We start from the raw sequence: 14,166 nt of genomic DNA, 5'->3' as shown, positions 1-14,166 counted from the left end.
TCTTTTTCTTTGCAACCATACATCCCATAAACATGAATCTAGTAACCAAAAAAGGAAGAATTAAAAAGGGAGAAAATATAATATTTAAGTAGTTTAAGAAATCTGACCTAATCTTAGGGTAAAAAGAAATAATTTTTGACATTTTATTTTGAAATATATTTGTTTCTCTACCATAACATTAATTAGAGAGTATGGAATTAATAAAAGAAGACAGTTACTGAATGCTAAATATGGAGAAAATAGAAATTTTTTCATAAATTTTTTTTCCAATATACACAGAAGAGAGAACAGTGTAACAAACCACTCTGAACCCATCAGCCAGCTTCAAGAAAACATGCACATTGGGGAGTGGCACCATGGAGTAGCAGGTTACACTGACAAAAATGATGACAGCATCCCAGATGATTGCTGGTTCAAGTCCCAGCTGCTCCACTTCTGATCCAGCTCCCTGTTAATGCAGCTGGGAAGGCAGCTGCAAATGGCCCAAGTACTTGAGTCCCTGGCATACACGTGGGAGACCTGGATGGAGTTCTGGGCTCCTGACTTGGGCCTAACCCAGCTCTAGCCACTGTGGCCAATTGGGTAATGAACTGCAAGTAGAAGACATATTCTCATTCTCATATTCTCTCTCTCTGTCTCTCCTCTGTAGGTCTCTCGATTTCTCTCTGTAACTCTACCTTTCAAATAAATATATAAACCTTTAAAAAGAAAACATAGAAACTACTTTATTTCAGGATATATTCTAATACTGAAATCTTTTGTGTTCTCTGTCTTGCAAAACAGAAAATCAAAGAATGTCCACCTAGGGTACATGCAAGTAGAGGCTGCTAGATCTAATCTCTTTCCATGGGCTCATGCCCCTTTCACAGAGAAAAGTGGGAAATCCAAAAGAATCCAAAAGGCTTTAAGTCACGCATGGCCTGACCTGCTTCTTAACATGTGGTTGTACTAAGAGCTGTGACAGTCTGAAGTTTATTTAGACAGAGATGGGAGGCAAAACATATGGCTGGAGGCATTGTAGAGAACACAAAGAACTAAGGTAGTGGCAAGTTGAAAAAGGGAAACTGAATTATATTTGAAATATCATGGTAGTAAATATTAATGCATAGAGCATGAACTTTAAAATTCAGTCCCAGGGCCCTTACTAGTACCATGTTTGTGAATATATGTTCATCTTTCTGAACCTCAGTTTCATTATCTGCAGTGTGTTGTTAATGGTGCTTATCTGGAGGGGATATTGTCAATATCACTTTAATAAAATTATGTGTGCAAAACCTCTGTTACATGGTTGGCAGTCTGTGCTTGGGAACTCTGTTAGTATTTCTTTGATAATATTTATATGGTTTTAGTTTGCATTATTAATATTACATCAGATATTATGTTTATTTTGGGGAAGCATGTGTAGTACATGAACATAGGGTTTTTCAACATGAAAATTAGAGAATTTGGGCATATGATAGTAGATGGTACTTTCAAATAATTTAATAATCTGTCATGTAGATGAAGAATTTGGGATTTTTTCCCTTCCTATGTACCAAGGTGTAGAAATAAAGCCAATAGGTAAAAAATTTAGGAAAAATTAATTCTGATTCAATATAAGAAAGATATTTCTAACAATATGACTCTTCTACAAATTACAAAAAGCTATCTCATAGATGTTTTTGCAAGAATAATTGTGCTAGACCAGTTTTTCAGTTATGTCATTACTGACATCTTGGGTCAGAGAATTCTTTGACTTGGTCCTTTCACGAGTATATTATAAGGTGTTTAGCAGCATCCTTAAATTCTACCAACTAAATGCCAATAATAACCCCCAAATATGCTCTGAATTGCAAAATCACCCACAGTTGAGAACTCCTGTAGCTTATCAGTAGTTGTCCAATTTAGTTTAAGGGGAATAAGGACACCAAGATGCTTTCCTGGAGTCCAACACGAGAGGAAGAATTTAGGAGACAGTACAGAATTTGGGGATTGGAGTGCTTAGCTTGTGTCTGGGGGCTCTACTCCTACATCAGTGAGAACAACTCCCTTTCAAGTGGTATCCATGTGAAGGTTCCTACTCATATGAATATTGTCATGTAAAAATACTTTCTTGCTTGGTCCACTAGATACTTCTTTGGAATTCCATGAAACTTATTTTGGTTAAAATGAGTTCCTGGACACTGCCCTAAGGTATAGTGATTTGAAAGAGAATCTGATTATTTTTATATTTACTATCACCAATTCCCAAATAAGAGTTTGTACATATGAATACAAAGGAAAAGTAGGATAGCAGTACAAATATCTAACCAGTTGACCACGAGTTAAAATGATGTGAGGCTAGCTTCAAGTACTTGACAGTTTGTCATGATGAAAAGTTTTTTCCTATGAAATCTTCAGGTTTGGGAATGGGAACAACAACACACTGTTCTTGGAGAACCAATGTTGGTTTTGTGACTACCTTGGGAAATATGATATGTGTTTGGAATGCTAGGAAGAAATGGTAGGACTTTTCCTTAACTCAGTGAAGCTCTGTTAGGTGTACAAAGCTCCTGACCTGTCCTGTGACAGCTCCTGCAGCAAAGACCCATGGCCCTGCACTTGCAGGTGGCCCAGGGACTCCTCAGCACTAAGGTTCTGTGCAGGCTTGTTTCAGAAGAATTGAGTTCAGAAATGCATTCAACGGAGGCAAAGAGTATGGAAGCCTGGAACTAATATCCATCACAATCTTCTTTTGTCTTCCTTTTTGTTCAGTTAAGAAAAGGTTTTTCCTTATTTCCTCTGAGTCTACAACAATTTCTCATGAGAATAATTAAAGAAGAAGGATAGTGAGTTTAAGTGCATTATAGGATCCACTTCAATTCTCTTAAGGGAATTGATTTATATATATATATATATATTATCACACACACATATATATGCACACATATATGTAAATGCGTATTTATAGCTTTTTAAAGATATCTGTAGTGCAAATTGATGTATTGACGGTCTTCAGAAATTCCTTGATAAACAATTTCATTAAATTCATTCACCTATTTATTTAACACTTAAAGACTTTTCCACTTTTGGGTTTACACTGGGAATGAATTACTGTTTCTTTCACTCACTCACACACTAGACATCGTGCATTTGCCCAGGAACTTCTGCTTATCCTTCACGTCTCATCTTAGCATCCCTCCCACTGAGAAGGCTCCACTGACCCTTTCTTTTAGGTGAGGTTTCTTGACCTTTTCTATCTTATGAGCAACCTGTATATCTTCCTCAAGAACAGTATCATTACATTATTTGCTTAATACCTATGTCCTTCCTAGACAATGAGATCCATGAGCCTTTTCAGAGACTAGTTCATAGCACATTATTTGATACACAGAATAACCTGATATGTAATAGATGACAGAGCAAAAGAAAATACCCAATTTATAGTTAGAGTTTGGGCCCTAGGTGGAAGTTATGAATAGATCATTTTTATCACTCCACTTTCTAGCATGCTCTTACTTGGGATGGTAAAGCCTGAGAAAAGGAAACATTACAAGAATTAAGGAGAAATGCTTATTGACAAAGTGGTTTTCAGTCGGAATAGACTTGCAAATCACGCTTTCAGTCTAATATTTGGGATCATGGTACCTATTTCTTTCTAGCGGAGAAACAGAAGAGAAATGTTCTTTTGGCTAAGGTGGTTGGAAAAAAGCTGCCTAAGACAAGTCAACACAATTTGTGTGTACTATCTAGTCTGAGACAAAAGGTAATTTTTTTTACCTCCTCTCTCCCATTATCAGAGCTAACAATGAAAAATTACTTGTCGGACAAAGGCTATCAATATTTCTCAGATTTGCCTAGCAACCTACAGACTGATGTAGAAATGGAATCTACAAGTTTAGATTTTGTGTTCACGTTCATCTATATTTTAAACATCATTTTATAAAATTTTCTTTATATCTTATTAAACCTTAAATCAAGGTATAATTTTAAAAAACATATTTCATAAATATATTAAATAATTAGTAGTGGCTAGTGGTTTCCAAAATAAATTTTTAAGGCAAAAGAAATTATTTTTATCAGGCCATCTGTTTTCCATGCACTGTGTCTAAGCTTAGGAAAGGGCTTATAGCCTTCCCAGATTTTGGTGGTGTAGCTAGCTGATTCACTTGTACTATTCCCCAGGGAGTTTCTGCTTTCATATTTGGAAAAATAGGTAAATCTTGTTACTGCCTTGAAATGAATTTGAGTAAAGCAAATATCTTAGGCTTAATTTGACATTATGCTGTTAGGTTGATCTATTGTCTTCATACCATTTCCATTTTTTTGTCCCGTTTCTTTTATTTGGCAAATAGATGTAAAATGCATGCTTTTAAACATGTTTCTATTGTGCTGGTTCCTTAAGGGTTTCTTTGAAGTAAAATTTTTCACAGTAGCTTCCCATATGGTGATTCCCACTAAAAAGTATGCATACATCTCATCTTTGTTGAGGGTAATAGTCCCTAGTAATTAAATACCTAAGAGGTCCCTTCATAATCTTTTCAGCTGTTATATTATTTGATTCTTACTATATTCCTGTGTGACAAGTGTTATTAACTCTGTCTCAGAGGATTATATGATGCAGAAAATAATGTGGTTCAGAGAAATTTAATGATATGCTAAAATTTCCCAGCTTATTGATGACAGAGGTGAGATACAAACTGTGGGGAGCAACTCGGACTAGACTAAGTTACTGGAATTAAGACTTATTCTATGCATCTGCTCTCCCACAATATGGCGCTGGGAGAGGAGGAAACAGCTTCTACACAGCTGCCTCCAGTTCAACCAACAAGCAGCGGGACCTGCTCCTGATTGGAGGAGAGCAGCGTACTCGGCGTGTGGGTAGCAGAGTTGGGATTGGTGGAAGAGGACTATAAAGGAGGAGAGAGACAACATGCACCAGAACATCTATCTGAAGGAACACCTGTGCAGCCCCTGAGAGAGCCGGCCGGCGGTGTGCCGCTCCCCTGCGGAAGTGGGGAAGGTGGCAGGGGGCGCGCCCCTCCACGGAGGTGGAGGGATGGCAGCCAACCCGGAAGAACCAGCAGCAAACCCGGGGAGGGCCGAGCAGACAAAAGAAGAGCGCAGGGTCCTGTGTCGTTCCTCCGCGAAGACGGGGAGCGACATAATGGTGCTGTGACTCGGATAGGAAGCCTAGGCAGGGTTTAGTGTTGTTCCTCCATGAAGAGGGGGAGCGACAACAAACACAGACCTGCCTGGCTGAAAGGCATGTTCTCTGCCATTCTGCACTGTCTGTGTCCTGCCACTCCATCCATTGATGCTCAGTGCTTTCATATTTCTAATATTGTTACTTTTGAACATTCATGTTTTGGAGTCAATATAAACAAAAAACATAACATTTAAGAGAGATTTATTGAAAATAAAAAATATTTTTCAAGAGAAATATTCAGTAGATTTATTGAAATATAAAAATGCATTTTTGAGAGGAAAATACAATAGAAGAAGGTTTTTGTAATATTCTGGAGAGGTGAAAATCACAAACATTCTCCTGCTTGAAAAGTCTGATACGTATTTTCTTATACAGTGCCAGTGTTAGGAAGAATCCAACCTATAAATACAGTTATCACAAATTTTTGAATTGGAGATTAAGTCTTTGAAACTGGAAGACACAGCTTGAAAGTATGAAAGATAAAGGCACAGAAATGCTGGTCATTCAGCGGACAGCTAAGCTTTCAGCCTTGATTTGTTGGGAATCCAAATTTGGAGTTTTGGTTCCTTCAAGTGCTTCGATATTTCCTGTACATGACATCAACTTTCCCACACAAGGAAGACCTGCTGATTTGGTGGGCTTTCCCAGGAAGTTGTAATTGTTTTCTGCTGCGCACCTGCATTGTTTCAAGGCAGAGCCTTAAGTACATGTTTGCCGACAAGACTGATGGAAATCAGAGGGCACTGCATTGTATTACACCGTGAACTCTGGAATCCAGCATCCTGGGTTGGAGACCTGCAGCCCTTACTTCTTAGTATTATGAGCTTAGACATGAGAATTAACAAACTTAACTTTTAGCTTATTTCCTTACAACAGGTGGTTAATAATGGCACCTTCTCTATGGAATTACTGCATGTATTAATTACAAATAAGGAATTGAATGCTAAGCATGATGTTTGGCCTGTAGTAAGTTGTCAGTAAATCATTCTTATTATAGTTTCTGATTGTGACTGAGGGACGCAGGCATGGATTTAACTAAATTTTTGACTCATTCTGCAGTGTGTAGTAACTGACTGACCTCTGACCACAGACTGGTTTAGATACCCATCCTTGGGGAACTCATGATTTACCTCTTACAGTTTACTAGCCTTTGGATGAATGATCCTTTAGTAGAGTTTTTGGGAAACTGATTGGGAAGCAGATATTTATATATAGGAGGTTTGTTAGGATTTATGCTCAGCACAACATTCAACAGTGGTTGAGGGGCTAGGAAGATAAGACAGAACTTGAACTGTGTGTTATAGTCACAGCTGAAGCTTCAGAAGATTGGGCAGGAGCTGTGCAACTGAAATGGTAGTTGACAGCAGTCTTATTTATCTTATTTTGAAGAAGAGGAACAATTTCTTGTATCCCTTAAATGACCAGTCCTTGGAATTCAGATGCCTCCTTGATGGAGCACTTAGACATGGGCAAGGAATCCTTCTTCTGTGTTGAGCAATTTGGAGAGTCTCAGTAGCAATCCCTTAGCCAGCAACACTCTCAGCAGCTGATATAATCATTAATGAGTGTTCTGGTCTTGAAAACTGGGAGGAAGAAGTGTAGGGACAGGATCTGGACAATGTACTACATTGTCCATTACAAGTAGCATTTTAAAAATACAAACCTTGTGTGAAATAATTCTACTTTTTTAAAATTAGAAATTAAATTTTAGATTAATATGTCCTAGATTAACTGACTTAAAAATTTGTAATTCCAATCACAAATTATATATATTAGAGAGGACTAGAGCATAGATTAAGTGACCAAAGTAACAATTGATAACAAAGTTGGAATCAGAATCCAAGTTCCTGATTTTTCTCTTCTTTAAACATATGATGACTTAAAAACTGTGCATAATTTTACATTTTATTCTTCAGCTGTGTAATATATTTCTACTAGTGCTTCCCAGTTGTGCTGTGCAATTGCCAGATTTTAGATTTTCTACCATAACACATCTTCTATTAAGGTATACTCTCACCTATTTATGTGTATAAATTAGAGATGATTTTAAGTTTTTTTTAAAGATATATCTATTTGTTTGAAAAACAGAGTTAGAGAGAGAGAGAGGAGATATAGAAAGAAAGAGAATCTTCCATATGTTGGTTCACTCCCCAAATGACTGCCATGGTCTGAAGCCAGGAACTGGAGCTTCTTCCAGGTCTCCCAAGTGGGTGTAGGGGCCCAAGTACCTGAGCCATCTTGTACTGCTTTCTCAGGAAAATCAGCAGGGAGCTAGATGAGAAGTAGAGTAGACAGGACTCAAACCAGCACCCATATGGAATCCCAGCATGGCAGCTGGCAGCTTTACCCACTACACCACAACACTGGCCCTGAAATGTTTTTTTAAATCCTGATCTTAAGAGGTTGTGGGGCCTGTTTATAATATTTACTACAAATGTGCTATCTTTTTATGTTTTCTGATGTATTTTTCATTAATATTTTCAATTATAGACATAGTATAGAGTCTGCCTTTTTAATAATAGTATTGACTGAAGCTTATGTAAGTACGTCTATATGCTTTATTATTTTTACTCAGAAACAACTGTGCTTTTCTGCCATCTGTAGTCTAGATTGTTGTGTGATTCATTATTTTTAAGCTTGAATAACCTGATTTCACATATTTTTCCATGAGTCAGAGGCAAGTCTAGCTGTTAGTTTGTTGTTGTCTGTACTTTCACATAGCAAGCCTGCACTTGCCATTATTTTTCTCCTTTTGTTTTTGATCTCTCAGCCACTCACACTGGGAATAGTTTTTCCTGTTTTCAGTGGAAAACAGACAAGAATGGCAATGCATTTCCTAAAGACTGGCAAAATTGTGTTGTTGTTTTATTTAATTCCATGTATTTATTATAACCAGGAAGTCTACATCAGCTGTTTTGATCTCTGGTCTTACTCTCATCTGTCTAACTTTTAAAAACTGCTATACTCCAGGGTTTCACAAGTATTTTGCTTGGAAAGCTTAGAAAGTCAGCTGAGTTTGATAACAGATGAGCATGGCAACAAGGTGTCATACGTGTAAACTAGGCATGGTGGTGAGAATTGCCCCAGACAGTCATTAGTGTGGATGTGGTATAACTGGGCATGTGAGTTCTTTGGGAATTACATCTCATCTAGCTACTCTACTTTGGCTTTTTTCCAGGAGTGAGGGGGAAGAAAATATTTCCCCAGTGGCTAATGAGAGCCTGCATGATAAATATAAGCCTAAATAGCTCAATATATTCAGAGTTTAATGTTCTGCTTAATATGAAGCTTCATTTGTTCAATCAGTATCTTTGCATGACTCTTTTTAACCTGGGTATCAAGAAGAAATGATGACCAAAATTCCCCTCTTGGTTCACACCTCCTAGCTAGTACCAGAAGCTCTTCACCTCCTTTCCTCACATTTTGTGTGAAGTTTGCCTTTTGCCCACTGCACCTGCTGAAACATTTCCACAATTCATAATGACCATATTTATTGCTAATCTAATAGTGATTTCCGGATCTTTAACTGGCTTGACAGATTAGTAGCAACTAATACAGTTTATCATTTATTTTATTGAAATATTTTTCCCATTCTGTGTCGAGGACTTCCACTCAGGTGGCTTTCTCCTAGTTTTCTGCCTATTTTTCATTCAGTCTTTTTTCCCCCCTTCCCTTGTCATAACCATGAGCTCCACTTATTAGAAGACTCTTGTGTATATACCCTTTTTTTTGGGGGGGGGGGGACAGGCAGACTTAGTGAGAAAGGAGAGAGACAGAGAAAAAGGTCTTCCTTTTCCATTGGTTTATGCCCAAAATGGCCGCCATGGCCCATCCAAAGCCAGGAGCTAGGTGCTTCCTCCTGGTCATCCATGCGGGTGCAGGGCTCAAGCACTTGGGCCATCCTCCACTGCCTTCCCAGGCCACAGCAGAGAGCTGGCCTGGAAGAGGAGCAACCGGGACAGAATCCGGCACCCAAACCAGGACTAGAACCTGGCGTGCTGGCGCCGCAGGCAGAGGATTAGCCAAGTGAGCTGTGGCACTGGCCTTGTGTACATACCTTGAATCCCTTTTCCTCTCTAGCTAAATGCTTTTCTATGGGAGTTCCATATAGTGTCATTGATAACATGAGAGTGATTACAATAGATGGATACCCAACACATTTTTGATAGTTTTGAAACTGACTAAACAAACATGAAGTTGAAATCCCTTTGAATCACTATGAGAAGCAAACTCTTTCTATCACAACATTAGAAAAGCTCAGGTCTGAGACAATAGGAGGAATTTGGGGTTTGGACTCAAGATATAAAAGATGATAAATTTGTTCAGATTGGGGAATTTTGACCTCTAGATGCATCTTTCCTGAAGCATAAACAAGGGAACTGTGTACTCTCCACAAACACAAAGACAAACACACATGGAACTCAAAGCCTCCAGAGATAACTGAGACAGTGGAAGGCAGAGTTGAGTCACTCACTGAGAGTATTGATGAATGTGTGTGCGCTCCCTGCTACCTGAAATAACCTGTCCTAACTGAGATTTACAGATGGCCATCAGAACCCATTCCCGACACCCAGCTTTCTCTGACTCAGTTAATGGAACTCTAGTTGCTCAGACCAAAACCTTTGGAATCAGCCTTGATGACTGCTTCTTTCACATTCCATACACAGTTTATAGGAGAAACACGGTTAATTTTGAAATTTACGCAGACTCTATTGTTGTCATCACTCTTATGTTGTCTTTGTTGTGGATTGTATTTTTGTAATCATGAGTTGTATTAGTTTTTTTTTTTTTCCTTGAGGGGCTTGAGATAAATCCATTCTTTTCATTCAAGTTAACAAAAATTCTACTAACATAACATACTTGTCAGAGTCTTTGTTTAACACTGACTATATTTTCATTCAAATACACAAGTAAATGCTGCTTTTTCTATCAAGTAATCATGAAAATTTTACATCTGTGACAGTATTTACTGTCACAAAATTGCCTTAACTGTAATAGAGTCTATGCTCCTGGCTCACTATCTTCTCCCCTACTTTAGAACAATCCTCATTTGTGAAATTATATGAGGTCCTAGTACAGTCTCTGGAATATTTTGGACTTTCAATAAGTATTTGTAAAGTATATGAATAATTCATCCAGGAATTACATATCTTTGAAGTCCTTATTGATTCTTGGGTAAATTCTCCATTATTTCTAACTGACATTTGTTTATTAACCTGACATACTATATGTATAATATACTATGGAATATAATAATGATTTAGAAAAATTTTTTAAAGATTTATTTATTTGAAAGGCAGAGTTACAGAGAGAGAGGGAGAGACAGAGAGAAAAGGAGCTCTATCTCAATGACAGGGATTGGTCCAGGTTAAAGCCAGGGGCCCAGAATTCTCATTATTTTTCTTTTAAGATTTTAAAATTTAAGATTTTACAGACAATGAGAGGGAGAGACAGAGGAAAGGTCTTCCTTCCATTGGTTCACTCCCTAAATGTCCACAACAGCCAGAGCTGCGCTGATCTGAAGCCAGGAGCCAGGAGGTTCTTCTGGGTCTCCTATGCAGGTGTAGGGGCCCAAGCACTTGGGTCATCTTCCACTGCTTTCACAGGCCATAGCAGAGAGCTGGACTGGAAAAGGAGCAGCCGGGAATTGAACTGGTGCCCGTATGGGATGCTGGCACCGCAGGCGGAGGATTAACCTAATGTGCCATGGTGCTGGCCCCAAGGGCCCAGAATTCTCTATGGGTCTCCCAAGTGGGTGGCAAGGGCCAAAGTATTTGGATTGTAATCTGCTGCTTCCCAGACACATTAGCATGAAGCTAAATGAGAAGTAGAGTAGCTCGGACTCCAGTATGGGATATTGGTATTGTAGGTAGTGGCTTCACCACTGCACCACAACAACAACAAAAAAATATGTAACACATAATAAATTTATGTGTTATCCTTGGACAGAAGCCATGCTAATGCTTTCAGAATTGTTCCAGTTTTATTTATGTGCTGTTAAAGCGAGCAATAGAAATAGTTGTTGATCTCCAGATTTTTAGTTTACTAATACACAGAAAATACACAAAAATAAAGAGGAATACTGTAACCAAACAGTATAAAAGCTACACAAATTACATGAGGTTTCAGGGAAATGAAGGTTCTCTTTTCAGCGAAAATCGAGATGTCTGAAATGGTGACATTTGACAGGAGCCTTGAAGAGTTGTGAGGGTCAACATGAGAAGTGGAAATGAAGTCATTCTAAATGAATAGACACATGAGTGAGGAGATGCAGGGTTCAGAAAGTGTATGTGTTGAAAAAAGTTGGTTTAACTGGATTAATGTGAATAATGATACATAGGATATAAAGCTGGAAGGTATTTGGAATTGATATGTTTGTCCATTGGCTATAGGAATGAAACAATATGGATGGTTTTCCATAAGGGGACGTTCAGTTTTATCAATATGAGATTACTGGGATCAGACTTTTTTGGGGGAAGATTATTTGAAATAATTTTAAAATTAATTAAATGCCAGTAACAAGAGAAATAAATTACTCTTCTGATATTTGAGCCCCTGTAGTGAGAGATGCAGGTTCCATTTCCAGATACAAGGGAATTATAAGAAGCAAATAATTTGAGAACTAAGATACCCAAAATTTTAGAAACATTAACTTTAGAGTAGATTTCAGGTAGTAATGTCTAGTAGGAAGTAGAAAAGGTAAAACTAGAACTTGGAAAAAGACTATTATAAATAAATACCTAATCAATGACTGAAAAATACCATACTCCACGATCATTTTCTCTGATTTCTCCAATGTAGTTATGCTGAAAATTAAATGTTACTATTTTGAGTCAGTTTTTTAAAATTATTGTAAACCTCTTGACTTAAAAAAAAAGCATTGCAACTTTTAAATTTCTTTTGCACTTTGAGTAAATTCTTTTGCATTCACATCATTTTTACATTTAATTCCAAATATAAATAAAAAATTATTATTTTTTAACATTTATTTATTTATTTGAAAGAGTTAGGGAGGGAAAGAGAAGGGGAGAGACAGAGAGATCTTCTGTCTGATGGCTTACTCCCTAAATGGCTGTAATAGCCAGAGCTGGGCTGGATCCAAAACCAGGAGCCAGAAGGTTCTTCTGGTCTCCCACATGGGTACAGGGTCCCAAGAACTTGAGCCATCTTTCACTGCATTCTAAGGCACATTAGCAGGGAGCTGGACCAGAAGTGGAGCAGCCAGGACTCAAACTGGCACCTGTGTAAAATGCTATCAATGCATGCGGTGCCTTAACCCACTATGCCACAGCACTGTTCCCAATTCCCAAACATAAGATGAGTTTAAAAATATGTTTTATATTTTTATAGAGTTGTTATAAAATCATTGGTCTCTTGTGCACATTAAAAATCCATAAAAATGCCATATTGAAAAACTAATTAGAAAAGATCACTTTTTCCCCATTGCTAAAGATCAGTTGTTACACTGATTTTGTCACTTTTCATTTCTGTTATCCTTAAATTTGGGGGATATATATCCAGGCATTTGTATTAAGGTCAACATAAACCAAACTCCATTCTCTATATCTAGGAAGCTAAAGTAAGACTCAGCAATGTTATAATGTTTTATATTTAAATTAAATGTTTGAAATATTATATAAATTAAAACTATAGCAAATTTAAGAGATAGAAGTGTGTGAAAAAAGTGCAAATTCTTACTTTCTGTGTTTTCAATTCTACTTCTCAAAGGCTAATCTTCCTAATAGCTTAATATACATTCCCCTACATTTTAACTGTGCATAGAGAAAAGCATGATTTTCTGTAATTTTGTTTTAATGTGCGCTTAAGAATGCATATTATTTATTAATTTTTTTCCTGAAAGTTAGTAATAAGAATCTTCCTTTATTAATGTTTTAGGATAAACAGTATAGCTATAGATATTAATATGTTATTGTTTCTTTCCTTTGAGACATTATCTACAACTGTTAAGGGGACAGTGAGAGGGGTGAGTCTATGGCACAAAAGCTAAGCCACTGCTCGGGACAGCTTTACCTTACATCAGAATGCTTGGTTTCAGCCCTGACTGCTTTCAGTACAGTTTCCTGCTACTGTAGACCTTGGGAGGCAGCAGGTGACAGTTCACATACTTGGATTCCTTCCATCCACATAAGACCTGGATTGGTTTCTTGTCTTTAGGCTGGCCAAACAGTAGCTGTTGGGAGTATTTGGGGGGAGGGAACAGTGCTTCGACGATCAATCTGTGTGTGTGTGTGTGTGTGTGTGTTCTCAGTCATTCTGACTTTCAAATAAATACAAATAAACAAGACTTTAAAATGTAGTTGAGAAGGAGTCAGTGTTGTGGCAGAGTGGGTAAAGCTGTACTCTATGATGCTGGCATTTCATAGAGGCATCAGTTCCTGTCCTGGTTGTTCCACTTCTGGTCCAGCTTCCTGATAATGACCTGGGAAAGTAGCTGAATATGGCCCAAGTGTTTGTGGCTCTTCCACCCATATGGGAAACCCAGATAAAGCTCCTGCCTCCTGGCTGCAGCCTGGCATAGTACTACTGCTCCCACCTGTGGAAAACCTGTAAATAGAAGATATATTCTCTCTCTCTCTCTCTCTCTCTCTCTCCCTCCCCCTTCCCCTTATAACTCTGACTTTCAAAATGAATGAGTAAATCTTTTAAAAATATTAAAAATAAATAAAATGTACTGAGAAAATATTCAAGAATCACCACACTGTTCTGAATATTATTTTGCAAAGATAGTTAAATGTGATTCTAGATCTTTATTCATGTTTATACACCACATAATATAAAATCATTCAGTATATTACCCCATGAAAACCTTCAAATATGAGTCAAATATGAAGTGATATGCTTAAGTAAAGACTGTGTTAGTCTGTCTTCTTTAATCCTGCCAAAGTTGGAGAAGTGTCAGTGACTTTTAAAGGCATCATTCCCATGATGTTGAGAGACATGTATTATATTTTATTCATTCAAAAGCAGACCAGCTTTTG

General features: G+C 37.6%; 1 protein-coding gene and 1 non-coding gene across 8 annotated transcripts in view; one reads left to right on the top strand and one right to left on the bottom strand.

Moving 5' to 3' along the window:
• NOX4 (NADPH oxidase 4) overlaps positions 1 to 14,166 on the top strand; it is a 202,004-nt gene that overhangs the window by 97,624 nt on the left and 90,214 nt on the right. The window lies entirely within an intron of this gene.
• On the bottom strand, positions 11,072 to 11,176 carry LOC127485110 (U6 spliceosomal RNA). The gene has a single exon (XR_007912284.1). It is a non-coding gene; the product is annotated as a U6 spliceosomal RNA (small nuclear RNA).

The sequence above is a fragment of the Oryctolagus cuniculus genome, chromosome 1 (assembly GCF_964237555.1).
Source record: "Oryctolagus cuniculus chromosome 1, mOryCun1.1, whole genome shotgun sequence".
Taxonomy (NCBI): Eukaryota; Metazoa; Chordata; class Mammalia; order Lagomorpha; family Leporidae; genus Oryctolagus; species Oryctolagus cuniculus.
The sequence above is the reverse complement of the archived record's forward strand: the minus strand, read 5'-3'. Positions and strand labels throughout refer to the sequence as shown.